Source organism: Rana temporaria, chromosome 5 (genome assembly GCF_905171775.1).
Source record: "Rana temporaria chromosome 5, aRanTem1.1, whole genome shotgun sequence".
In the NCBI taxonomy this organism is placed as follows: Eukaryota; Metazoa; Chordata; class Amphibia; order Anura; family Ranidae; genus Rana; species Rana temporaria.
Window position 1 is genome coordinate 306,284,051 of NC_053493.1, and position 25,624 is coordinate 306,309,674.

General features: G+C 43.5%; 2 long non-coding RNA genes across 2 annotated transcripts; one reads left to right on the forward strand and one right to left on the reverse strand.

Moving 5' to 3' along the window:
• Positions 1 to 17,152: 17,152 nt before the first annotated feature.
• Positions 17,153 to 24,151, reverse strand: LOC120940941. The gene is made up of 3 exons (XR_005749492.1): positions 23,928 to 24,151; positions 17,667 to 17,849; positions 17,153 to 17,575 (listed from the first exon to the last, which is right to left on the reverse strand). It is a non-coding gene; the product is annotated as an uncharacterized LOC120940941 (long non-coding RNA).
• A 325-nt stretch (positions 24,152 to 24,476) lies between these two features.
• On the forward strand, positions 24,477 to 25,388 carry LOC120940942. Its single transcript, XR_005749493.1, has 3 exons — positions 24,477 to 24,545; positions 24,803 to 24,985; positions 25,077 to 25,388. It is a non-coding gene; the product is annotated as an uncharacterized LOC120940942 (long non-coding RNA).
• The last annotated feature ends 236 nt before the right edge of the window (positions 25,389 to 25,624 follow it).

Genomic DNA, 25,624 nt, shown 5'->3' on the forward strand with positions numbered 1-25,624 from the left:
ATATGTATGTTTGAATAAATTATTACTATTATATTCATTTCATTGTTTTGGATTGAATTTTCCACTACCAACACCGTTAAAATCCCAGGGTTTGTCACCCGCTTCCGTATTTCTTTTTTTCTGTTTATATCGGGATGTGGTGTTATTGATTTGAGTATCTGTGCCTCATTTACATATTTATATACTGTAAATGTGAAGACAGCAGATATGCATGTAAAACCTATGTAGGGAGATTTGGTTCATCACTGTGTATCATCTGAGGCTGTTCACTTCACTGGATGTATGGAGGGTTTACATCCACTTTAAGTGTTTCTTTCCGTAAAGACTTGTTTACACTGTGGTGACTGGCATTTTTCTGCACAGGATAAACAGTAGTCACTGCAAGGGCAAAAAGAAAACAATTGTTTTCTATGTACCCAGTTCATGCCAAAATGCTGATGTGATGTGCAGTGTGGTGCAGTGTGGTGCAGTGCAGAAAAATGCATGCATTTTTTTTGTAGCCTGGTGAATGGGTGTGCCTGTAATGATACTACAGTACAATGCACCATGCCGCTGTGTAGAGACTATAGTGACAGTTCAAATAAAGATAAAAATAAAAAAGTACACTGGAACTCACACGCTCCGCCCCATGTCGGACCTTGACAGCTGTTCATGTGCTGCATTTGTCTGTGTAGGCTAGTGTGAGCAAGCACTTGCTGATTCAAGATTTCATGAGTTTTGATTTTGAAAGCATGACTCAGACAGTACTAAAGCCAGACAGTCAGAAAACAATTATTTTTAGAGAGGATTTCAATGCCAGCCTGAATATTGCTTTCAGTACATGCTTAAAAATAAGTTCTAGGTTGTGTTCAAGCATAACAGTCATGAGAAAAGTATTATGTTTTTCTGTTTTACTGCGCATGCTCCCGTCGCAAATTTCCCGACGTGCTTTGCACGAAGTTACGACGCACCGACGTTTTGTGAATCGCGACGGGTAAAAAAGACTTGCGCCGGGAAAAAAAAATATTTAAAAAAAATTTGAAAGCGACGCGGGAAAGACAGGTATACTTTTACATGGTGTACTAAGTTTACACTTTGTAAAAGCAGCCCTATCTTTGCGACGGCAAACTAACACTTGCGGCAACGTAACGACGGGAAAACATTTCGTGGATCGCCCTAACTGCTAATTTGCATACCCGACGCTGGTTTACGACGCAAAATCCCCCCAGCGGCGGACGCGGTACTGCATCCTAAGATCCGACAGTGTAAAACTATTACACCTGTCGGATCTTAGGGATATCTATGCGCAGTCGCATAGATAGAAACAGGGATACGACGGCGTATCAGCAGATACGCCGTCGTATCCCTTTTGTGAATCTGGCCCAGAGATTCCCCAGTCCTTTTCTCTGCAGCCTCAGCTGCACTGCACAATGAATGAATGGGAAGTGCTGTGTGCTGAGAGTTTTCCTGTTCATTCACAAACTGAAGCATAGTAAGCATCGTTTTCTATGCTTCAGTTAAGAATAAATACAGGGGCAATATGTACACATCACTTACTCTGTTTATTCAGGAAATTAAGGGGCCAGTAAATGAAATATTTACTGGCCTCTTCCCCTGCTCTCCATCCTGAAACATAAACCGCAGCAGCTGGCGGAAGAGGAGGGAAGCTGGTAACACTGCGGGGGGGGGGGGGAGGCAAGGGGCAGGGGGAATCTGCAATGCAAGGGGTGATTATGGTGTGCCCAGGCACATACGTCACACCCTGTGCGCACGCCTATGGCCTGTAACAGTACAGGAAATATTGCTGCAGCCTAGCAAAGGCTGTAGGACTTTGCTGAACCTAGCACAATGTCCTATAATACTCCCTGAAAAAGTTTTCTTTTCATTCCTTACCCAGCACACACACACACTTTTCTGAATGGCTTCATTCAAAATTTGTCCTGCTGTGTCCTGTTGTGCTACCTCTTTGCATAGCAAATATACAGTATATCCCTTATATATATATATATATATATATTTTTTGCATTTCTTTCAAACTGAACTTCAAGCAAATGGCTAAATACTAAGATGAAATGCATTTAACATGGCTGTTTTACTTATCAAAGGTTTTTTTCCCTGCCCATCCACTGCAGACATTTACATATGCCAACTGTGCTCCATCAATTTCAGCCTTTGTGCCCATAATATGCAGCCACTGTGCCCGCCCGCTATCTGCCCAGCACTTACCCTATCGTGGTGGCATGTCAGGTAGCTGGTCAGGCGGTGAGCTGTGGGCAGTAGCACGGCGATGGATGCTGTGTCCTCCGACTCCTTCGTGCGTGTCTTCTTCCTGTATTCCTTGGCGCCAATAGGATCGCCCCTGCCTTCAGCCAATCAGGTGCCCGGTATTACAGCCGAGTCTCCTGATTGGCTGAGAGGTGGTTCTGTGTTAGCAAAGCAAATATTAATTTGCTTTGCTAACACACCTGGGTGCACTGCGAGCACAATGGTTTGCGCTCGCAGTGCACCTATTTTGATGCCTATTAGAGCCTATGGCTCTAATCAGGTGCTTCAAAAACACCCCCCCCCACCGCTGTAATTCAGGCGCCTAGTGCACGAAAAAGGGCTGGACGCCTGAATAGTGGGTGGGTACAGTGGCAATGCATGAATAGTACACAGAGGGGGTGGCTGGAGAGAGGGGGGTTGGCGCCCAAGCGACCCTAATGGACGCACCGCCACTGGACCATACTTCCAACAGTTGCATTTATAAAAAAATAGCAATTATTAATAAATATATTGTTGCAAAAATGCAAATGTTTTGTACTAATCTATCTAAAATTCAGTTTTAAGATTTAATTTAAGACAGTTTAGCACTGTAATTTTCAGTAATGCGTCTTCTTTTTTTGATTAAGTGTACATTTCTCAGGAAAGCTTTCAAGAGAGACTGATGGTGAGTGGCAGGAGACATTCTTCTTGTCTCTGGCAGTCAATGAAACCATAGTCTGGAGCAGAATAGTGCAATGTTCTAAGCAAAGGTCAAGGAACTAATATACAATGCAGTTATCTTTCAAAAGCAGCTGGCAATTTGTTATGCCCATTTGTTTGAAAAAAACGAATGAAAAAATATATTCACTTTATAATCCAGCCTTAAAAGGTTCAGAATGGTTGCAGCACATAATAGGAACCCAGCAGATGACTAAAATGATGATTTCTCTTTCACGCTCATATGTGGGACTCCAGTTCCTGCTTATGCCCTGATTTGGACTAAACATCTCATAATAAATTGCTGAATGTAAATTATTATAGATTTAGGAACTACGGCAGGGAGATCTCGCTCAGCCCACCACGCTCCACCTACAGTTTATCCAAAATATTACTTGTGAGTAAACCAACCTTTTAAAAATGACATAGAATACTATATATTTATATATACAGGGCTCAAAATTTCAAGTCATGAGCTACTAGCCAGGGCTTAAAGTTACTCGCCACTATTTTCCCCACCAAACCCCTCCCCTGCCTTGCTGCTAAGTCCGCCCCTAAACACGCCCTCGCAAATTATCTCATGAAATTACACTGTTAAATGTTTTATGCAGAATTAGGGTACAAAAACAAATATTAACAACAACAACTTTAACAATATTAACATGAAGCATATTTCATTGATTTGACTGTGATAAATAAAATAAGGACAAAAAATGATTGGCTACTAAAGGTACTGTACCCCAGTACAGTGAAAAAAAAGAAAAAAAAAAAAAAAAAGGCACCTGGAATGCATCCGGAAACGCATAAAAAATGAGAATGCAGAAATGCATTTGGAATGGCTTTGGAGGTCACATGTGAGGACTTAAATCAAGCTGCCTCCTCCTAAAAAAAAAAAGCATCAGCATGAAAAATGAATAACAAATGCACAATGTCGCACTACAAAAATGTGCTGGTTCCCAATAGAATACATGCATTCCCATTTTGACAGAGCGCATGGGAATATGAAAAAAGTAGCGCAAGCACAACTTTCTCAAATTGTGTTGCACCAAATCGCATTGCTACTGCGGTTACCATACGGCCTGCAACTGATGCGTTTTGGGTGCCACTGCCATTACATATGGTTCTGCGCGCATCTTCCAAGGGCAGTGCATTAACTTGTGGTACAGGAAACCAGCATGAAATGCGATTTTGCCGCAACACATTCTAGTGGCCCAACACAATTTAGCAAGCTGCACAGTGTCACAAATAGAAAGAGAGGGGGAGTTCACTGACAAAAATACACTTTCTGCTCCATCATCAGACTTGGTGTAAAGTTTGCCATTGACATGAGAGGTTGGAGTGCAGAGGAAGAAATCCCTGACCTGGAACACGCCTGCAAACACAGCTCTGAATGAGGACATGCCACATAACTGACCTCTAAGGACTCCACCACTCGCACAGGAAGCCGCTAACATTTCCTGTCATGTCACTGATAAGGTTTGAATGAATGAATGGTAGCTCTGGAGGCACCGTAGAGCGGAGGTCAATCTAATGCCTTGTACAGACGAGCATACATGTATGATGAAACCGGTCCACCGGACCGTTTTCACCGTACATGTCTGCCCGGGGATTTCTGTATGGTGGCTGTACTCACCATCATACAGAAATCCGCGCGTAAACAATACGCGAGGCGTGGCGACGTGTGTCCCCAATGCAGCCATGTGTCCCCAGTGCAGCCATGTGTCCCCAGTGCAGCCACGTGTCCCCAATGCAGCCACATGTCCCCAGTGAAGCCACGTGTCCCCAGTGCAGCCACGTGTCCCCAGTGCAGCCACGTGTCCCCAGTGCAGCCACGTGTCCCCAGTGCAGCCACGTGTCCCCAGTGCAGCCACGTGTCCCCAGTGCAGCTTGTGTCCCCAGTGCAGCCATGTGTCCCCAGTGCAGCCATGCGTTCCCAATGGAGTCATGTGTCCCCAAAGGAGCCATGGGTCCCCAATGCAGCCATGTGTCCCCAGTGCAGCCATGTGTCCCCATTGCAGCCATGCATCCCCAGTGCAGCCATGTGTCCCCAGTGCAGCCATGTGTCCCCAATGCAGCAAAATGTCCCCAGTGGAGTCTGTGTCCCCAGTGGAGCCTGTGTCCCCATTGCAGACTGTGTCCTCATTGCAGCCTGTGTCCCCAGTGCAGCCTACCTGTGCTGGGTAAGAGAGAGGAGCCGTAGCCGCCACCTGGTTGTTCAAAGCGCAGGGAACATAACAGCTTTCAATTCAATTACTGTGTTCCCCCCGCGAGCCGTCATATACAGCCCCTCCCCCTTGTCCAGGAAACTTTGATAGACAGATCACCCGTCCAATACTGGGATGGGTGATCTGTCCATCAAAGTGCCCGAACAAGGGCGAGGGGCTGTATATGACGGCTCGTGGCGGGGAACACAGCTACTAAATTTAAAGCTGTTATGTTCCCCACGCTCTGAACAACCAGGTGGTGGCGGCGGCGACAGCGACAGCACCGCGGCAACTCTCCTCTCCTCTCTCTTCAACTATATTCACTCCTTGCTCGCCCCCCTGCTCCCAGGCAGCCCACACTCGCCAGCCCTCAAAATTTACTTGCAAAATGCGAGCAGGCAAGTGTCAATTTTGAGGGCTGTATATAGTGACAAGTTTTGTAGCTCATTGGTAGTGAAAAACAGTAAGCTTTCTCTGCGTCAAACGTACATTTCAGGGCTTTTCTGTCCACCTATATTTTAAAGAAAGCAAAAGTTCACACATAAATATCTTTCCACACAGGGGGTTCTCACCATTGATCCTCGTTCTGTCTATCTCCTTAAACCATTCTTTTATCCCTGGCGCCTCCTTCAGTTTCCAGTGTTTCGGTATTAGTGCTTTTGCTGTATTCAACAAAAATGGGGTAAGTGACACTCTGTACTTCCAGGCCCTTCCATTGCATGAAATAGAAATTTCCATGGATCTAGTTCTATCTCCTTCCCTTCTATCTGCTTAATTAGATCCAGTATTTTCACCCAAAACGTTTGGATCACGCTACATTGCCACCAAATATGGGCATGGGTTCCTTCCTCCCCACATTCCCTCCAACACAAAGGTGAAATATCATGGTTCATTTTATGCATTTTAGAGGGGACATAATACCACTTAGTTTATAATGTATTTATTTTTTCCTTGTGTCCCTTGAGGTAGAATATACATAGTCCATAACCTTCTTCCTCAACATCTCTGGCACTACTTGGTTCAATTCTATCTCCCATCTTTCTAGGGGACTCATTAACCCATCCTCCAAAGGGGTTATCAGCAGCCTATATATTTTGGAGATCGTCCCTTTACAAGTTATTCCCCCCTGGTCTACTAATCTATCCCATGGATTTAACCTTTCGGCAGAACGGAGGGGTTTTGGAAGGGACTCAATAAAATGTTGGAGCTGCCTATATCTCCAACTATCCCACGATGTTACTTCATATTTTCCTCGTAGTTCTCCCAGTGAGCATAGCGTATTGATTTTTAGAACATCTTTTAATCTCAATCTGTCCGAATGGGTCCATTTTAGATAAAAAAAATTATCTTTCCCTGGGGGGAAGTAATTATTTCCCGTCAGGGACATCAATGGGCTATTATATTGCCCTATCATGCCTTTAGTTACCTTGTCCCACATTCTTAATGTTTCTGTTGTAATTGGTGCTAAAGCCCTGGGGAGATCTCTGTACTTTTTTGGTATCCAGATAGTCTGACCTAGAGCCGTTTTACTCATACTATCTTCTAGTGATACCCATTTCTTATGTGTTACATTATGGACCCAATCTATAACTCTCTTTATAACTGCTGCTTCGTAGTATTTCTGAAAATCTGGGAGAAACACCCCCCCATTGTCTCTGGGTCTACTCATTACTTTATAAGAGACCCGGCTTCCTCTTCCATTCCATATAAACTTCTGTATTAAAGTTCTCATAGTTCTAAAATACGCCCCTGGAATACAGATTGGGAGGCTCTGGAAAATATACAGGGCTTTCGGAAGGGTCATCATTTTAATTACATTTATCTTTCCTGACCATGACAATCTGTGTACTTGGTATGCTTTCAGATCATGTTTAATTTTATTCAAAAGAGGTATATAGTTATCCTGGTATAAATCTGCAGTTACCGATGAGAGGAATACTCCTAAGTACTTCAGTCCCCTCTCTCTCCAAACAAAGGGAAAGAGGGCTCTGAGTTCTATTTTCTCCTTTAAGGGGGTACCAATGTTTAATATCTCTGTTTTTTCCATATTGATTTTAAAATTCGAGACCCTTCCGTATTCCTCCATTTCTTCCATAATCTCGGGAAGTGATTGCCTAGGGCTTGCTATAAATAACATGATATCATCTGCATACGCAGATATCTTGTGTTCCTGCCCATAAGAGACATAAGGGGGTTCTAAGGATAATACAAACAGTAAGGGAGAGAGTGGGCATCCCTGCCATGTCCCATTGTAGAGCCTAAATGCCTCTGATAGTGTTCCATTGACCTGCATTTGAGCCGTGGGGTAAGAGTAAAGGACCTCTATCCACCTCAGCATTCGTGGTCCCAGGCTGAATTTATACAGTGTCTGCATCATATATTCCCAGTCAACTCTATCAAAGGCCTTTTCGGCATCTACTGATAAAAAAATAGGAGGTTTCCTTCTCTTTTTTACGTTGTGTACTAGTAAGATCGTCCTTAATATATTATCCCTTGTTTTCCTTCCAGGGACAAAGCCTGCCTGGTCCCTATCTATACAGTCTGGCATGTATAGCTTCAATCTTTCGGCCCAAATCCTTGCGTATATTTTTATATCTTCATTAATTAAGGAAATTGGCCTAAAGCTGGAGCATAATGTTGGGTCATTCCCTTCCTTTGACAATATTGTTATATGAGCCCCCAAAGCTTCCTTACATATCTCCTCACCCACAAATGTACACAGGGTAACACTCCTCAATACTTAAGCGAGAAAATAAAACCCTACGTCACCAAGCACGTGCTCCGGTCAACTAACCAAAACCTTCTCCAAATCCCTAAGTCCCGCTACAAATCTAGGGGAGAACGTAGATTTGCAGTCCAAGGACCCTGGCTTTGGAATGCTCTACCCACGACCATCCGCTTGGAAGAAAACCATTGGGTTTTTAGGAAAAAACTAAAGACCCACCTCTTCTGAAGGATAAAGACAACGCTGGATGCAAGTGCCTTGAGGCGATTAAGTTCGCATTTGTTGCGCTATACAAGTTACTCACTCACTCACTCACTCACTCATCTTCATTCCTCCCCCAATAGAATTCATATAAAGATAAAAATAAGGCGTCGGTATTCCCAGAATTGTTTTAAAGATGTATATCCATCTGGACCCGGACTTTTCCCGCTCTCAGGGCCAGATTTTCGTAGATCCGCGTATCTTTGCGCGGGCGTAACGTATACCGATTTAGGTTACGCCTCCGCAACTTAGACGGGCAAGTGCTGTATTCCCAAAACACTTGCTCCGTAAGTTACGGCGGTGTAGCGTAAATCGGCCGGCGTAAGCCCGCCTAATTCAAATTTGGAACAGGGGGGCGTGTGTTATGTAAAATAACCATGACCCAACGTGATTGACGTTTTTCACGAACGGCACATGCGCCGTCCGTGGAAATCTCCCAGTGTGCATTGCTCCTAATACAGATTCTGCCTGTGAAGGATTTAGCAGCTGAGAGCTGCAGGATAAGAAGCCAAGCTGGCAGAGGTACAACGTTTTGTGCACGAGTACTGGGACCGGACTGTGTGTTTGATGGTCAGGAGGACCGAGCTGCAGGGCTGATTAAGAGCTAAAGCTGAATCCCATGTTTTTGGCCACACAATATGGCGCCAGTCAGCTAAACGCTGAGGCTCCCGCGCTCTGAGCCCATCCCCGAGCGAAATGAGTGATATCATGACCCGGACCTGATGAGCCTGATAAGTGAGGGAGCGCGAGTAAGCATAACATTCTGAAAGCCTGTAACCAGAATTTAATGACCTGCTATTCCTGCTGTTCCTGGAGTTGGCGTGGATCCGATACCGATATCTCTATCTGCCCATCCACCACAAACCATAAGCTTCAATGCGCACAGCCTGATACTTGTAAGCGGCTCTGGCTTAGTGTGCTCCGCCGGCGGCTGTGGTTCAGGACGCGTGCGGTGTGGAGGAGCAGAGTGGTGGGACCTGGTAGAGCCGTGTGGGGGTCTTGGAGACCTGATCTGCCTGAGATACCTGCAAGCGGCTTGAGCCAAGTTTGTTCCAAGGGTGGGGTTCAGGACACAGTGCCGCACGGAGGAGCAGTGTGAGATCATCTGGCTAAACTGGTCGGGAGCTCAGAGATCTGATCTGTCCGATCGGAAGATTTTTTCAATTGGCGCCTAGTGAGAGAGGCGGAGAGGCAGTGGCACTGAGCGGGACAGTGAACGGAGCCAGAGAAGAAGGAAGATCCACAGAGGGAAAAAGCTGATACTTCCTCTATCTTACCTGCACTCCCCTGCACCATATACCTCCAGTCTGGAGGAACCCAGGAATCCTTGGTCGAGGATACATAGGAGACCGCACTTGGTTTGAGAGCGTTTTGAAAGACAAGCAACATTTAAAAAAAAATTGGACTTGAAATACAAGCGATGTCTTGATATCAGCGTCATGTCACAACTGGGTATAAAAGAGAAGGAGGCATCTCTAATTGTAGCGATATGGTTACATTTAATGAAGGTACAACATATTGCTACACTTAGATGCGCCTCTCTTCTCTTTTATACTCTGTAGCTCCTGCTGGATTTTGCTTCTAATCCCCTTGTGGAGGCTTTCATTTGTGGTTGGACATTTTATGGTTACACAACCTATCACATTGCTATAATCTTTTTATATGGATTATAAACTAAAGGACCTATGAATAAATGATTGTGGAATGAATCATTTAAGTTTCCATTATTTCTTATGGGGAAATTGGCTTTGATATACAAGTGCTTTGGAAGTATGTTTCTGGAACTAATTCAGCCTCTGTCTCCTGCTCCTGTTCATTCATTTTCAGTGCAGCTGAGGCTGCAGAGAAAGGGACTGACGAATCTGTGTCCTCTTCCCTTTCCCTGTCTCAAAGGGGAGATATCAGGGGTCCCACCAAAAAACAAAAACAAAAAAACACTGACACCGTCCCCCCCCCCCCCCCCCTCAAAAAAAGTAAAGCTTTCCAAAAAAAAATAACAGAAACATATACAATTGTAAAATAATTATTAAAAAAATGAAATTGCAAATAAAAAAAAAATACTGACACATGTGCCACTGTCACATGACATAAAAAAAGTATTGGTAATCGGTATCGGCCAGTACTTGAAAAAAGTAAAGGTACTTGTACTTGGTCTTAAAAAAGTGGTATCGGTGCAACCCTAACAGCAAGAAAGCAAAAGGTTTGACTATACATATTTTAAGTAGTGTTGTGATTTTGTTTGCATATTAGTTATTTAACAGTCCATACAAGTTAGCAGGCATATACCATATACCCTATATATGTTTACAGTGGCCCAGATTCAAGTAGAATCGCGCAATATTTGCGTGGGCAAAGAGCAAATTTTTTTCTCTGCGCCCACGCAAATATTGCGCTTTGCCCGCGATTCACGGAGCAGTTGCTCCGTAAATTGCGCGGGCAATATGCTAAGCAGCCGGGCGCAAGGCTGCCTAATGTAAATGATCCCGCCGGGGGCGGGAATCATTTAAATTAGGCGCGCTCCCGCGCCGAGCGAACAGCGCATGCTCCGTCGGGAAACTTTCCCGACGTGCATTGCGGCAAATGACGTCGCAAGGACGTCATTTGCTTGTAAGTGAACGTGAATGGCGTCCAGCGCCATTCACGGTTCACTTACGTAAACGACGTTAAATTTGAACGTCGCGAGCGGGAGGCGCAGCTATACTTTAGCATTGGCTGCGCCTGCTATAGCAGGAGCAACCTTATGCTGAAGGCGTCGTACGGAAACTCCGTACCTTGCGTGAGAAGGGCCCGCGCAACTTTTGTGAATCGGTGGTAGTATGCAATTTGCATACTACACGCCGATCACAAAGGCCGCGCCCCCTAGCGGCCAACGCAAGAATGCAGCCTGGGATGTGAAGGCATAAGGAGGCTTATGTTTGTCACATCCTAGGCTGCATTCGGTGTAACGAGGTTCCTGAATCAGGAGCACTCGTTACACCGGAGCAAGTAAGCACTTGCGCCGCGCAACCTATGGTTGCGCGGGCGCAAGTGCTTCTTGAATCTGGGCCAGTATATTTTAGAAAAACACTATTTTATGGTATACAATATATGGTATATTTCTGCAATAGCTGCAGCCTTTAAATGAATCTCAAGAGAAGCAACATCATCTCGCTCACTAAAATAAAAGAAAAGCATTGAAGTGATAAATGAATTTAGTATCTCATGCCAAATGGAATATTTGCCAATAGGTTCCATTTTGCAGCTACAAAAAAAAGATGTATTATATCAGAAATAATAAAGTTTCCCAATTTGCATAATTGCTGGGAAGGTGCAGAATTAGCAGAATCCATTCCATACATAATCTAGACATTTCATGGTCATTGTATACTCTACAGTTTTGATTTTGCTAAGTATATGCATTATTTCCCCACCAATATTGACAGGTAAAGACTACAATTTCAAAGATTTAGTAACACTTTACAATTTCAATCTGTTTTACCTGCACATTGGGCACACATAAAAGTGAAGTAAAGAAAAAGAACACTTTTAAAAGATAATTTTTTTTTTTTCACATGTCAGATAGTGGATAAATAAAAAAAAAAACTGGTAAAAACATATAGGAAATTAATTAATGGATATAAGAAATAACATGAACATATTTAAAACAATCTTTTTTGCTTTATAAACAATAATTAGAAAACCGATACATATTATATGCCAGTAACCTGACTTGGATCTGTCAATGATCTGTGTATGGGGGTTCCCCAGAACAATTAGACAATTAGGCCCCCTGCACTCTAATTACATCTTCATACAAGTTACCTAAATGGTTGTAAAAGCTGTGCTTTGATGTTAACGTTGAATTCTAAGCAGAGATATATAAAAACATATTGATTAATATAGGGCTGTATTAATAAATACATCATTAAATGTGTAAATACCTGAATATGGATTAGTGTCAGCCTCCGTGCCATCTACTGTACAGTCTATACAGAAGATCCCATGGAGTGAGAAAGAGGAGCTGCACCCCCCCCCCCAAAAAAAAATTGAGCACTGATCTGCACCCCAGTACAAATCCCCGTCAATCCCCCCTCCCAGCACAAATCTCCCAAAATCAACCCTCCTAGACCAAACCCCCCCAAATTTCCCCTGCTAGAACATATCTTACCTCAATTATTCCCCAAACTACCCCTTCCAGCACAATCCAGTCCCCCCAATACCCCCAAGCAAAAATCCCTCCTTCCCCTAATCCAGGACAAACCCCCATTCCAAATCACCACTCTTCGCATATTCCCTGCTAGAACAAAACGTACTCCTGTCAAACACAAATTTCCCCTCTCATCACAAATCCCTCCAAATTTCCCCTCCTAAAGCAAATCTTACCCCTGTCTCTCCTCAAATTCCCCCTTCCAGTACAAAGCCACACTTTACCTTTTCCAGTACATAGTTTCCCCCATCTCACCACCTAGCACTAACCCTCTTGTTCTTGCACTGGAATAACACCAGATGTCAAAGCTGAGTGGTGATGTCGGAGGTGGGCGGGCCTGCCCTGCATCCATCCCATTGGATGACGTTTTGACAGCTGCTCCTGTCCCGCCCACCTCTGACATCACCACTCAGCTTTGAAAGCTGGTGTTCTCCCCCATGCATGCCTCCACTTTAGCCACCAGTTTTGACACTAGAGCGGCTGCTGTTAGAACAGCATCACATGCAATAGATGTTGAAGCTATCTGACTGTGCCTTTTTTGATGCCCATGGTGTTTCTTCCTGTACCCCAGATGTTATGCCCCGTACACACGATCACTTTTTGTCATGAAAAAAAATGACATTTTTCATCATGAAAAAAAACGACGTTGCCCACACACCATAGTTTTTGAAAAATGATGAACAAAGCGCGGTGACGTCCAACACGTACGACGGCACTCTAAAGGGCAAGTTCTATTCACCTTTTGACTGCTTTTAGCTGGTTACTTGTTATTAAAAGACGATTCGCGCTTTTTTGTCTGTTACAGCGTGATGAATGTGCTTACTCCATTATAAATGGTAGTTTTACCTGAACGAGCGCTCCCGTCTCATAACTTGCTTCTGGGCATGCGCGGGTTTAAAATGTTGTTTTAGCCCACACGCAATCATTTTTTACAACACAAAAAACAACATTTTCAAAAATGACATAAAAAATTGAAGCATGTTCAAAAAAAAATGTTGTCGTTTTTTCAGAAGACGGAAAACGATGTGAAGCCCACACACGGTCATTTTAAATGACGTTTTTAAAAATGTCATTTTATTTCATGACAAAAAGTGATCGTGTGTATGCGGCATAAGGGTACTTGTTTTTAATAAATTATGTTCTGTTTTAAATTCAGTTCTACTAGTTCCAGCACCCTTTTTTCCTTTTTTAGAATTGAGGAGGAGCCTAGGGAAACTGACATCTAACCCTTTTGACAGGCACCTGGCTAGCAGAGATGCCACTGCGCAGCTACAAGGCTATGGGATTGCTGCTTGGGGACATGCTGGCTATCAGATCAGGACTTTAGAGAATTTGTTAACCCGACCCCTAAAAGATGAGAGAGGGGGCAGGGCTTGCCTTGGACAGAGATGGCCACATGAGAACGGTGCTCCGGGCTCCACGGGGACAAACCGGCACATTGCAGCCCACACAGCGGCGATTGAGACACCCAGCCTGTGCGACCACCTCACGCTGACTCCCGCCGGCATGATGAAGAAGCAGAAGGGGCCCCAGAAGCCGCAGAAGCTGACGGCATACTTCACCCTGGAGCAGAGGCAAGATGGTGCGGGCGCGCCTGTGCCTTCAGCAGCCAGCATTCCTCATCTCCTGCAGAGGAAGGATAAACCTTCTAAACAATCATCTCCTGCTGGCAACAGACACTCTCCTGCGTCCTTCTCTGTATCTGGGAGCCCTGAAAAGGCCAGATTTAAGCTGGATGGCACAAATTCTTCCCACAAGGTGAGTGTGGGCCTTGGAAACTCCCAGACTCTATTGATCGCTTTCCCACTAGCAATCAACCAGTGCTAGAACCGCGCTTAAAGATATGCTGGTCTTTCTGAGGAGTTCCCTTCATAGTGACATGATGGCATGTGTTCATAAGTTTGGGAGTGAGTTGCAGGCTGTGTCAGCATTAGTAGACCATGTTGAGAATAGGATGGGAGAATTTGCCACCACAATCAATAGCCTTGTGGATGCCCATGACGCTAGAGATGAATAGATGGAGGCAGTCAAGGCTAAGATCGCAGACATAGAGGACCGTTCCAAGAGGAACAACCTCAAAATACGCGGAGTCCCCGAATCTGTCCAGCAATCAGATCTGCGCGAATATGTCACCAAGATATTCACCTCAATCCTGCCTGACCTCACTGAAATGGATATAACAATAGACAGGATCCATAGGCTACCCAAACCCTTCTACCTCCCAGACAAAATACCAAGAGACATTATCCTGCGCCTGCATTTCTTTCATGTGAAAGAACGCCTGATGTCCACGGTGCATAACAGGGATCTCCTTCCCTCACAATACAAGGATCTCCAGTTCTTCTCCAATTTGTCTCAATTAACGTTGCAGAAACGACAAAGTCTTAATACTATTTCTAAGGCACAACGCAACCGTAAGTTAGTTTACAAGTGGGGGTTTCCAACCAAACTTATTATCACCAATGATGGAAAAGAGCATATGGTGGACTCCCTGGCCAAATTCTTGGAGCTGCTCAAAACATGGAACATAATTCAAGACAATCCCCCCCGTGGACCTAACAACCGCAGCCCCGATCGCACTGAGAAAGACTGGAATGTGGTCAATTCCAAAAACGCCTGCACACAACGCTGAAGGGGCGGTGGGCTGATATTATCGTATGGTTTACTCTTGTTTGCCCCTGTTCTGGAGGCACCTTGTTGAGCTTGACTTTTACCCCCTCTGGTTAACTGCAGCCATGAGCTGTACTCAGGTTGCCAAGACCTGTATCGCCTTTCAATGGACTCTTTTTTTCTGTTTGTGTGTTTCTTTTTTTCCATTGTCTCCGTTTTTGCAGTTGGTCTCGCAGCTATTTTTCTATCCCCCAAAGGAAAACTGGATGGACACCCACCTGATCGTGTGATCATGGAAGAAGCTCTCCTTAACTCACCGGTATGGGCTATCAAGCCATCTGATGTAAATGTTACCTATGCATTTTTTTGCTTATTGGCACAGTCCCTTGTTCCAGGAAGACTATCACCTTCTTGACTATTAATGCCAAAGGACTCAATCATCCAGTAAAGAGGAAGTCATTATGGAACGAAGCGACTCGATTTAACTGTGATGTCTTGTGCACTCAGGAGACTCACTTCAATAGCCAAAAGGTGCCTAGTTGTGCTCACCCTAAATATCCACATGTTTTTAAAGCAAGTGCTCCTGCTAAAAAGCGGGGAGTAATGACCGCGATTAGGGACACCATTGCATTTAAACTGCATAGTGAAATTGCTGACCCTCAGGGTCGTTATCACATTCTTGTGTGCGATATCAACTCTACCACCTATACAGTGGCTAATATCTACGCACCTAATGAGCACCAAATTCACTTCTTAAATGTGTCAGAAAGGTGAAAAGAGGCTTTCTTCTACTATGCAGAGACTTCAATCTCCCTCCTGATCCCTTGATGGACTCCACATCCTGTTCACGTAGACACCATCACTCTCTACAGTCAACGCTGAACTCACAGGATCTCTATGATGCTTGGAGGTGCCTCCACAGCACCGAGAGGGACTATTCTTTCTTTTCAATGAGTCATGGTGTTTATACAAGATTAGATCTTTTTCTTACAGATAAATGGCTATTGCCTACAATTATTGATTCTAAGATTAATGATATTACATGGTTGGATCACGCCTCTGTGACGCTCTCGGTTGCTGATTCGCCAGGCGTGAATACTACATTCGTCAGACGTTCCAACCCGAGTTTGTTCCAGGCTGATCACTCCAAAAGTGCTTTGCAGAAAGAACTGATTTTTTTCTTGTAATGTCGGCTCTGTATCTGATCCTATGGTCTTGTGGAATGCCCATAAAGCGTTTATAAGAGGGGTTTTAATCAAAATGGGTGCGAGGGCCAAGAGGAAGAGGGGGCAGCGTATACAAGATCAAATTTCTGATATACATACTCTAGAAGCCCAAAATAAACAGACTGCATCTCCACTGGTCTCTACCCGATTAACACAACTCAGGAGTGAGCTCCGCTTAATTTTACTTGACAACTTTGAAAAATCCTCCAAACGCATTAAGGTGACATACTATGTAAGTGGCAACAAAGCCAGGAAGCTCTTAGCCAATTGGCTTAGGGGGCTGAGACATAAGACAAAACTTCCCTATGTCATCCATCCCTTTACCCAAGATAAATTATTCCACCCACAAACGATAGCTGACGCGTTCAGCTGCTACTACAGTTCCCTCTATAATTTAAAAGATGACCCATCCACGGTTCAACCTACAGGACCCATAATCTCAGACTTTCTTGATAAAATTGACCTTCCCCAGGTGTCTTCTGCTCAATTGGAGGATTTAAATTTTCTCTTTTCAGAAGCTGAAATTGCTAAAGCCATAGATTCCCTGCCACAACAAAGCTCCTGGGCCTGATGGCTTCACTGGAGAATACAAGGCGTTCAAAATGGATCTAGTCCCTTATCTAGCAAATATTTTCAATCAAGCTGCCTCCTCAACCTCTTTTCCATCAGAAATGCTCAGGGCTATGATAGTGGCGCTACCGAAGCCTGGAAAGGATCCTGACATGCCACAAAATTTCAGGCCCATATCATTGCTTAACCACTTAACCCCCGGACCATATTGCTGGTCAAAGACCAGAGCACTTTTTGCGATTCGGCACTGCATCGCTTTAACTGACAATTGCACGGTCGTGCGAAGTGGCTCCCAAACAAAATTGGCATCTTTATATCCCCACAAATTGAGCTTTCTTTTGGTCACCTCTGCAGTTTTTATATAAAGTGGGCGGGGGGAGGGTTGGTTGGGACTTTAAATGAGGTAATGGGTCAATTACCTCCATCCCTAATTAGGTATAGAAAAGAGAAACAAGTGCGGGACTTTAAATGAAGCATGTGCGGGAAACAGTTTACAATAAATGGGGGGAATGAATCAAAGATAATAAATCTGGAATAGGTTTAAATATTTTATTACTTTCACATAATGCACCGTCCATGACTATATTGCACTATTGAAGAAATAGATAAACATATATGTTTCACAGATTAGTTGGGGGACAAGGTACGTGGGCAGTGACCCAAATATATAAATGCAATGAGTACAGCGAGCTGTACTATATTATTGAGACATAAAATAGATATCACATATTAAAATGGAAATTACATCGCATGACACTGCAGTGATAATACATTAATGCATGAGGTATAGAGCTCTACGCGTTTCGTGACTATTGGTCGCTCATCAGGAGCAGGCATGCATTACATTGGTTATCTGGAACGACATAAGCACATAGCTGGTTAAACGGGGCATCCAACATTTGTGGGGGCTGAGGACTCATCAAAAAGCCCCAGATGGTACTCACCAGGTTGCCGATTGCCGCTGGCACTAGAGTGAAGCTCCGGATGGACCCCAGGATTGGGGTGGTCACTGCCGGGGACTAGGGCTGGAGAATGAGGGGTGCAGGGCCCGTCAGGAGAGCGCACCCAGGTGGCACAGGCATGAGGCATGGTGTATTGAATGCACTGTGGTCGGTAAGGAATGATGGCTGTATTGGAAATAAATGAAGAATGTATTATGTTTGAATGGGATATGGAGATATGATGAAAAGGAAAAGGGGGGAAGGGGGGAGGAAAACAAGCAAAGGAGAAGGAAAAAAGAAAAAAGAAAAGGAAAGAGAGAAAAAAAAAAAAAGGAGAAAAAACAGGGATAGTTACATAGTTAGTCAGGTTGAAAAAAGACACAAGTCCATCCAGTTCAACCACAAAAAATAAAAAAACAAAAATAAAAAACACAGTAAAATCCTATACACCCAACTCCATTCCCACAGTTGATCCAGAGGAAGGCAAAAAACCCCAGCAGAGCATGATCCAATTTGCTACAGCAGGGGAAAAAATTCCTTCCTGATCCCCCGAGAGGCAATCGGATTTACCCTGGATCAACTTTACCTACAAATCTTAATACTCAAGTTATATTCTGTACATTTAGGAAAGAATCCAGGCCTTTCTTAAAGCAATCTACTGAGCTGGCCAGAACCACCTCTGGAGGGAGTCTGTTCCACATTTTCACAGCTCTTACTGTGAAGAAACCTTTCCGTATTTGGAGGTGAAATCTCTTTTCCTCTAGACGTAAAGAGTGCCCCCTTGTCCTCAGTGTTGACCGTAAAGTGAATAACTCAACACCAAGTTCACTGTATGGACCTCTTATATATTTGTACATGTTGATCATATCCCCCCTTATTCTCCTCTTCTCAAGAGTGAATAAATTCAGTTCCTCTAATCTTTCCTCATAGCTGAGCTCCTCCATGCCTCTTATCAGTTTGGTTGCCCTTCTCTGCACTTTCTCCAGTTCTCCGATGTCCTTTTTGAGAACTGGTGCCCAAAACTGAACTGCATATTCCAGATGAGGTCTTACTAATGATTTGTACAGGGGCAAAATTATATCTCTGTCTCTGGAGTCCATACCTCTCTTAATACAAGAAAGGACTTTGCTCGCTTTGGAAACCGCAGCTTGGCATTGCATGCCATTATTGAGCTTATGATCAACTAAAACCCCCAGATCCTTCTCCACTACAGATCCCCCCAGTTGTACTCCCCCTAGTATGTATGATGCATGCATATTCTTAGCCCCCAAGTGCATAACTTTACATTTATCTACATTAAACCTCATCTGCCACTTAGTCGCCCAATTAGACAGAGCATTGAGGTCGGCTTGTAAATTGGAGACATCCTGCAAGGACGTTATTCCACTGCATAGCTTGGTGTCATCTGCAAAGACAGAAATGTTACTTTTGATCTCAGACCCAATATCATTTATAAATATATTGAAAAGTAAGGGTCCCAGCACTGAACCTTGGGGTACACCACTGATAACATTGGACCATTCAGAGTAAGAATCATTAACCACGACTCTCTGAATTCTGTCTTTCAGCCAATTTTCTATCCATTTACAAACTGATATATCCAATCCTGTAGTCCTTACCTTACACATGAGCCGTGTTTGCGGAACTGTATCGAACGCTTTTGCAAAATCCAAATATATCACGTCCACAGCCACGCCTCTGTCCAGGGTTTTACTTACCTCTTCATAAAAGGAAATCAGGTTTGTCTGACAACTTCTGTCTTTCATGAATCCATGTTGTCTGCTGCTTAAATAGTTTTTTTCCTGCAAGAACTCATCCATGTGGTCTTTTATTAAACGTTCCAGTATCTTCCCAACTATAGAAGTTAGACTAACAGGTCTATAGTTACTTGGTAAAGACTTTGTTCCCTTTTTAAATATGGGCACCACATTGGCCCTGCGCCAATCCAGTGGTACTATTCCTGTCTTTAATGAGTCCCTAAATATTAGATACAGTGGCTTTGAAATGACAGAGCTCAACTCACCTAGGATCCGTGGATGGATGCCATCAGGTCCAGGTGCTTTATCCACCTTTATTCTGTCTAAATATTTCTGGACCATATCACTTTTGAGCCATTGTGGATTTGAGGCTGTGTCACTCCCACCCCCATTTTGGACATGAGCTCCCCCATGCTCCATTGTATACACAGAGCTGAAGAAAACATTTAATAAATTTGCCTTCTCTTTGTCCGCAGTCACCCACTCTAGATTATTTTGTAAGGGGCCTACATGCTCAGACTTCACCTTTTTACTATTAATATATTTAAAGAATTTTTTGGGGTTTGTCCTACTATCTTTTGCAATCTGTCGTTCGTATTGAATTTTTGCTTCCTTGATTTCCTTTTTGCATATCCTGTTATATTCTTTGTAACATTTAAACAACACTAGTGTTCCTTCATTTTTATATTTTTTAAAAGCTGCTTTCTTTTTGTTTATAGCTTTTTTAACTTTGACCGTGAGCCACATAGGTTTTATTTTTAGCCTTTTAAACTTATTGCCCATGGGAACATACTTTGCAGTGAGGTTCCACACAGTCTTTTTGAAGAATTCCCATTTCTGTTCTGTGTTCAGCTGTGCCAATAGTCCCTCCCAGTCCAAGTCCTGGAGAGCAGCCCTCATCCTTGGAAAATTTGCTCTCTTAAAATTTAGTGTTTTAATATTTCCTGTATGTATTTCTTGCTTATAGTTAATATTAAATGAAATCATGTTATGATCACTGCTACCCAGGTGTTCCTTTATCTGAACATTAGTAATAAGCTCTGCATGGTTTGAGATTATCAGGTCCAACAGGGCATCATTCCTAGTTGGGGCCTCAATAAACTGCACCATAAAATTGTCCTGCAATAGGTTTTTAAATTTTTGTCCTTTAACTGTCCCAGAAGTGCCATTAATCCAGTCAATTTCTGGGTAGTTAAAATCCCCCATTATTATCACCGTCCCAGACCTTGCAGCCCTTTCCATCTGTGCAAGGAGCTGAGTCTCCACCTCCTCATTAACATTGGGTGGTTTATAACAAACTCCAATGATTAATTTTGAACTACGCACATCTGTATGCAGTTCCACCCATAATGCTTCAGCCTCATCACACTCTCCATCAACCAGGTTCTCTTTCACGCTTGCTTTGAGGTCACTTCTCACATAGAGACAGACCCCTCCACCTTTCCTTTTTACCCTGTCTTTCCGAAAGAGAGCATAGCCAGGAATATTAATAGCCCAGTCATGTGAGGATTGAAGCCAAGTTTCAGCAATACCGATTACATCATAGCTCTCCTCATGCACCAGAGCTTCCAGCTCACCTGTTTTGCTTGGCAGACTTCTGGCATTGGTGAACAAACACTTAAATGTATTGTTACATTTTTTTTCTCTGGTGTTTTTCATATAATTTATAGTAGTACAAATGGCACTATTATTTCCAATGGCTGTTTGCAACATGGGAACTTTCTTGTCACCTGCCATAACCCTTCCCCCATCTATCCCCATTCCACTCTCCATTAATGTCTGACCACTAACTGACCTGTCTGCTCGATGTAATTCTAATTCACCCTCCCCCCTCAATCCTAGTTTAAATACTCCTCCAGCATTCCCATAAACCTCTCCCCCAGCACAGCAGACCCCCTTCCATTCAAGTGCAAACCGTCTTTAGCATATAGGTTGCACCCCAATGAAAAGTCAGCCCAGTGCTCTAGAAACCCAAATCCCTCCTTCCTACACCAGGTCTTTAGCCATGCATTCAGCTCTCTAATCTCCCCCTGCCTTTCCTGTGTTGCGCATGGCACAGGCAATATTTCAGAGAATATCACCTTGGAGGTCCTTCCCTTCATCTTGCAGCCTAGTTCTTTAAATTGATTCTTAAGGAGCCTCCACCTTCCATGTATACTGTCATTGGTTCCAACGTGGACCAAGACAGCTGGGTCATGCCCAGCCCCTCCCAGTAATTTATCCACCCGGTCCACCACATGCCGAACCCTGGCACCAGGGAGACAGCAAACCATTCGGTTGAAGCGATCCTGGCGACAAATTATTCTATCAGTCCTTCTGATTATAGAATCCCCTATTACCACCAACTGTCTAGGCCTACCTGCACTCCCCTCCCCACCTCTACTAGATGGGTTGCTCTCCCGGCTGTTAGGGGTAGCAGTAACATCTAGGGCTGCCACCTCTGTGTTTGCCACCTCCACATCATCACCCAACTTGGCAAATTTGTTTTGATGCACAAATACAGGACTGGCCTTCCCTTTCTTCACGCCCCTTCCACTCCCTCTAACTGCATTAACCCATCTCCCTATCTGATAATCCTGACTTGCCCCTCCACCCTCCACATCAACCTTACTGACCACTTGCTCAGCGAGCAGAGGACCCCTTTCAAGGTTGTTATTTCTACCCAGTGTTGCAACTTGCTCCTCCAGATCTCTAATACGAGCTTCCAGAAGGGCAACCTGCTCACATCTGTCACAGCGGTATCCATCTTGGAGCTGTTGCACCAATTTTGCATACATGTGACACGCTGTGCACTGAGCAAAACCTTCAACCCTGCTAGCACTCATTTCCCAGTTACAATATAATTACTTGTATGAAGAATAAGATGATACTTACAGTTTTAGAAGACTCCTGTCTTAACTCTGTTTTAAACTCCTGGTTTTTAACTCTTCCACTTGTAAAAAAAATTCCACTTCTAATCAGAAATTCCACATCAGATCCACTCTTAGCAAGGAGCCAGCTCTTATGGAGTTTTTACAGACACTTATATACTCACCTGTTAACAATTAGACACTCCCCTGTTAACAATTAAACACTCCCCTTAATTAGCAAAAAGGAAAAAAAGAAAAGAAAAAAGCTGTTTAAAAAGTGTCAGAGAAAAAAAAGACAAACAATTGAACACTTGCAGCAGAAACAGTTAAAAAGCAGCTAAAAGCAACTCCTGGTTTTTAACTCTTCCACTTGTAAAAAAAATTCCACTTCTAATCAGAAATTCCACATCAGATCCACTCTTAGCAAGGAGCCAGCTCTTATGGAGTTTTTACAGACACTTATATACTCACCTGTTAACAATTAGACACTCCCCTGTTAACAATTAAACACTCCCCTTAATTAGCAAAAAGGAAAAAAAGAAAAGAAAAAAGCTGTTTAAAAAGTGTCAGAGAAAAAAAGACAAACAATTGAACACTTGCAGCAGAAACAGTTAAAAAGCAGCTAAAAGCAACTCCTGGTTTTTAACTCTTCCACTTGTAAAAAAAATTCCACTTCTAATCAGAAATTCCACATCAGATCCACTCTTAGCAAGGAGCCAGCTCTTATGGAGTTTTTACAGACACTTATATACTCACCTGTTAACAATTAGACACTCCCCTGTTAACAATTAAACACTCCCCTTAATTAGCAAAAAGGAAAAAAAGAAAAGCAAAAAGCTGTTTAAAAAGTGTCAGAGAAAAAAAGACAAACAATTGAACACTTGCAGCAGAAACAGTTAAAAAGCAGCTAAAAGCAACTCCTGGTTTTTAACTCTTCCACTTGTAAAAAAAATTCCACTTCTAATCAGAAATTCCACATCAGATCCACTCTTAGCAAGGAGCCAGCTCTTATGGAGTTTTTACAGACACTTATATACTCACCTGTTAACAATTAGACACTCCCCTGTTAACAATTAAACACTCCCCTTAATTAGCAAAAAGGAAAAAAAGAAAAGAAAAAAGCTGTTTAAAAAGTGTCAGAGAAAAAAAGACAAACAATTGAACACTTGCAGCAGAAACAGTTAAAAAGCAGCTAAAAGCAACTCCTGGTTTTTAACTCTTCCACTTGTAAAAAAAATTCCACTTCTAATCAGAAATTCCACATCAGATCCACTCTTAGCAAGGAGCCAGCTCTTATGGAGTTTTTACAGACACTTATATACTCACCTGTTAACAATTAGACACTCCCCTGTTAACAATTAAACACTCCCCTTAATTAGCAAAAAGGAAAAAAAGAAAAGAAAAAAGCTGTTTAAAAAGTGTCAGAGAAAAAAAGACAAACAATTGAACACTTGCAGCAGAAACAGTTAAAAAGCAGCTAAAAGCAACTCCTGGTTTTTAACTCTTCCACTTGTAAAAAAAAATCCACTTCTAATCAGAAATTCCACATCAGAGATGTGGAAGAAAGACAAAGACAAAGAGAAATGGGAATATAAAGATAGTAAAGTGAGGTGAAGGTACTGGGTGTGGTGAGGTATAGGAGAGAGGAAGAGGATCACCTGTGAGTTCCGAGTGTGCTGCATGGAGTGATGACATGTGAAGAGCCAAATGCCTGTACCTGCCATAGGTTACACCCTCTTATAGGGACCACCCCCCCAATGTTACCCGCCCAGAGACACGCATACGAGGGGGAGGAGAAGGGAGGCGTCTGCATTGGTGCGGGGTAACCGCCCAATGATGCGGCGCCGTTTGACTCCTGTAACCCCTCGTGGATGGTATACCAATACACCGCACGGAGACCTAGTTCTGTGTCAGGTGATGGAGGCGTGACATCGACACGCACTGCCCGCCCATCCGTCCGTGCGTCTTCGGAGCACAGGACGGAGAGCGTGTGCAGTGAGTGTTGCTGCCCCCGGATAGGACCACAACCCACAGGGGGCCGGAGATGCCAACACCCTTGGCCATCCACGAGGGGTTACAGGAGTCAAACGGCGCCGCATCATTGGGCGGTTACCCCGCACCAATGCAGACGCCTCCCTTCTCCTCCCCCTCGTATGCGTGTCTCTGTGCGGGTAACATTGGGGGGTGGTCCCTATAAGAGGGTGTAACCTATGGCAGGTACAGGCATTTGGCTCTTCACATGTCATCACTCCATGCAGCACACTCGGAACTCACAGGTGATCCTCTTCCTCTCTCCTATACCTCACCACACCCAGTACCTTCACCTCACTTTACTATCTTTATATTCCCATTTCTCTTTGTCTTTCTTCCCCATCCCTGTTTTTTCTCCTTTTTTTTTTTCTCTCTTTCCTTTTCTTTTTTCTTTTTTCCTTCTCCTTTGCTTGTTTTCCTCCCCCCTTCCCCCCTTTTCCTTTTCATCATATCTCCATATCCCATTCAAACATAATACATTCTTCATTTATTTCCAATACAGCCATCATTCCTTACCGACCACAGTGCATTCAATACACCATGCCTCATGCCTGTGCCACCTGGGTGCGCTCTCCTGACGGGCCCTGCACCCCTCATTCTCCAGCCCTAGTCCCCGGCAGTGACCACCCCAATCCTGGGGTCCATCCGGAGCTTCACTCTAGTGCCAGCGGCAATCGGCAACCTGGTGAGTACCATCTGGGGCTTTTTGATGAGTCCTCAGCCCCCACAAATGTTGGATGCCCCGTTTAACCAGCTATGTGCTTATGTCGTTCCAGATAACCAATGTAATGCATGCCTGCTCCTGATGAGCGACCAACAGTCGCGAAACGCGTAGAGCTCTATACCTCATGCATTAATGTATTATCACTGCAGTGTCATGCGATGTAATTTCCATTTTAATATGTGATATCTATTTTATGTCTCAATAATATAGTACAGCTCGATGTACTCATTGCATTTATATATTTGGGTCACTGCCCACGTACCTTGTCCCCCAACTAATCTGTGAAACATATATGTTTATCTATTTCTTCAATAGTGCAATATAGTCATGGACGGTGCATTATGTGAAAGTAATAAAATATTTAAACCTATTCCAGATTTATTATCTTTGATTCATTCCCCCCATTTATTGTAAACAGTTTCCCGCACATGCTTCATTTAAAGTCCCGCACTTGTTTCTCTTTTCTATACTCTGCAGTTTTTAGTTTTTGCGCTATAAACAAAAATAGAGCGACAATTTTTTTTAAAAAATAATATTTTTTACTATTTGCTATAATAAATATCCCCCAAAAATATATAAAAAACATTTTTTTTCCTCAGT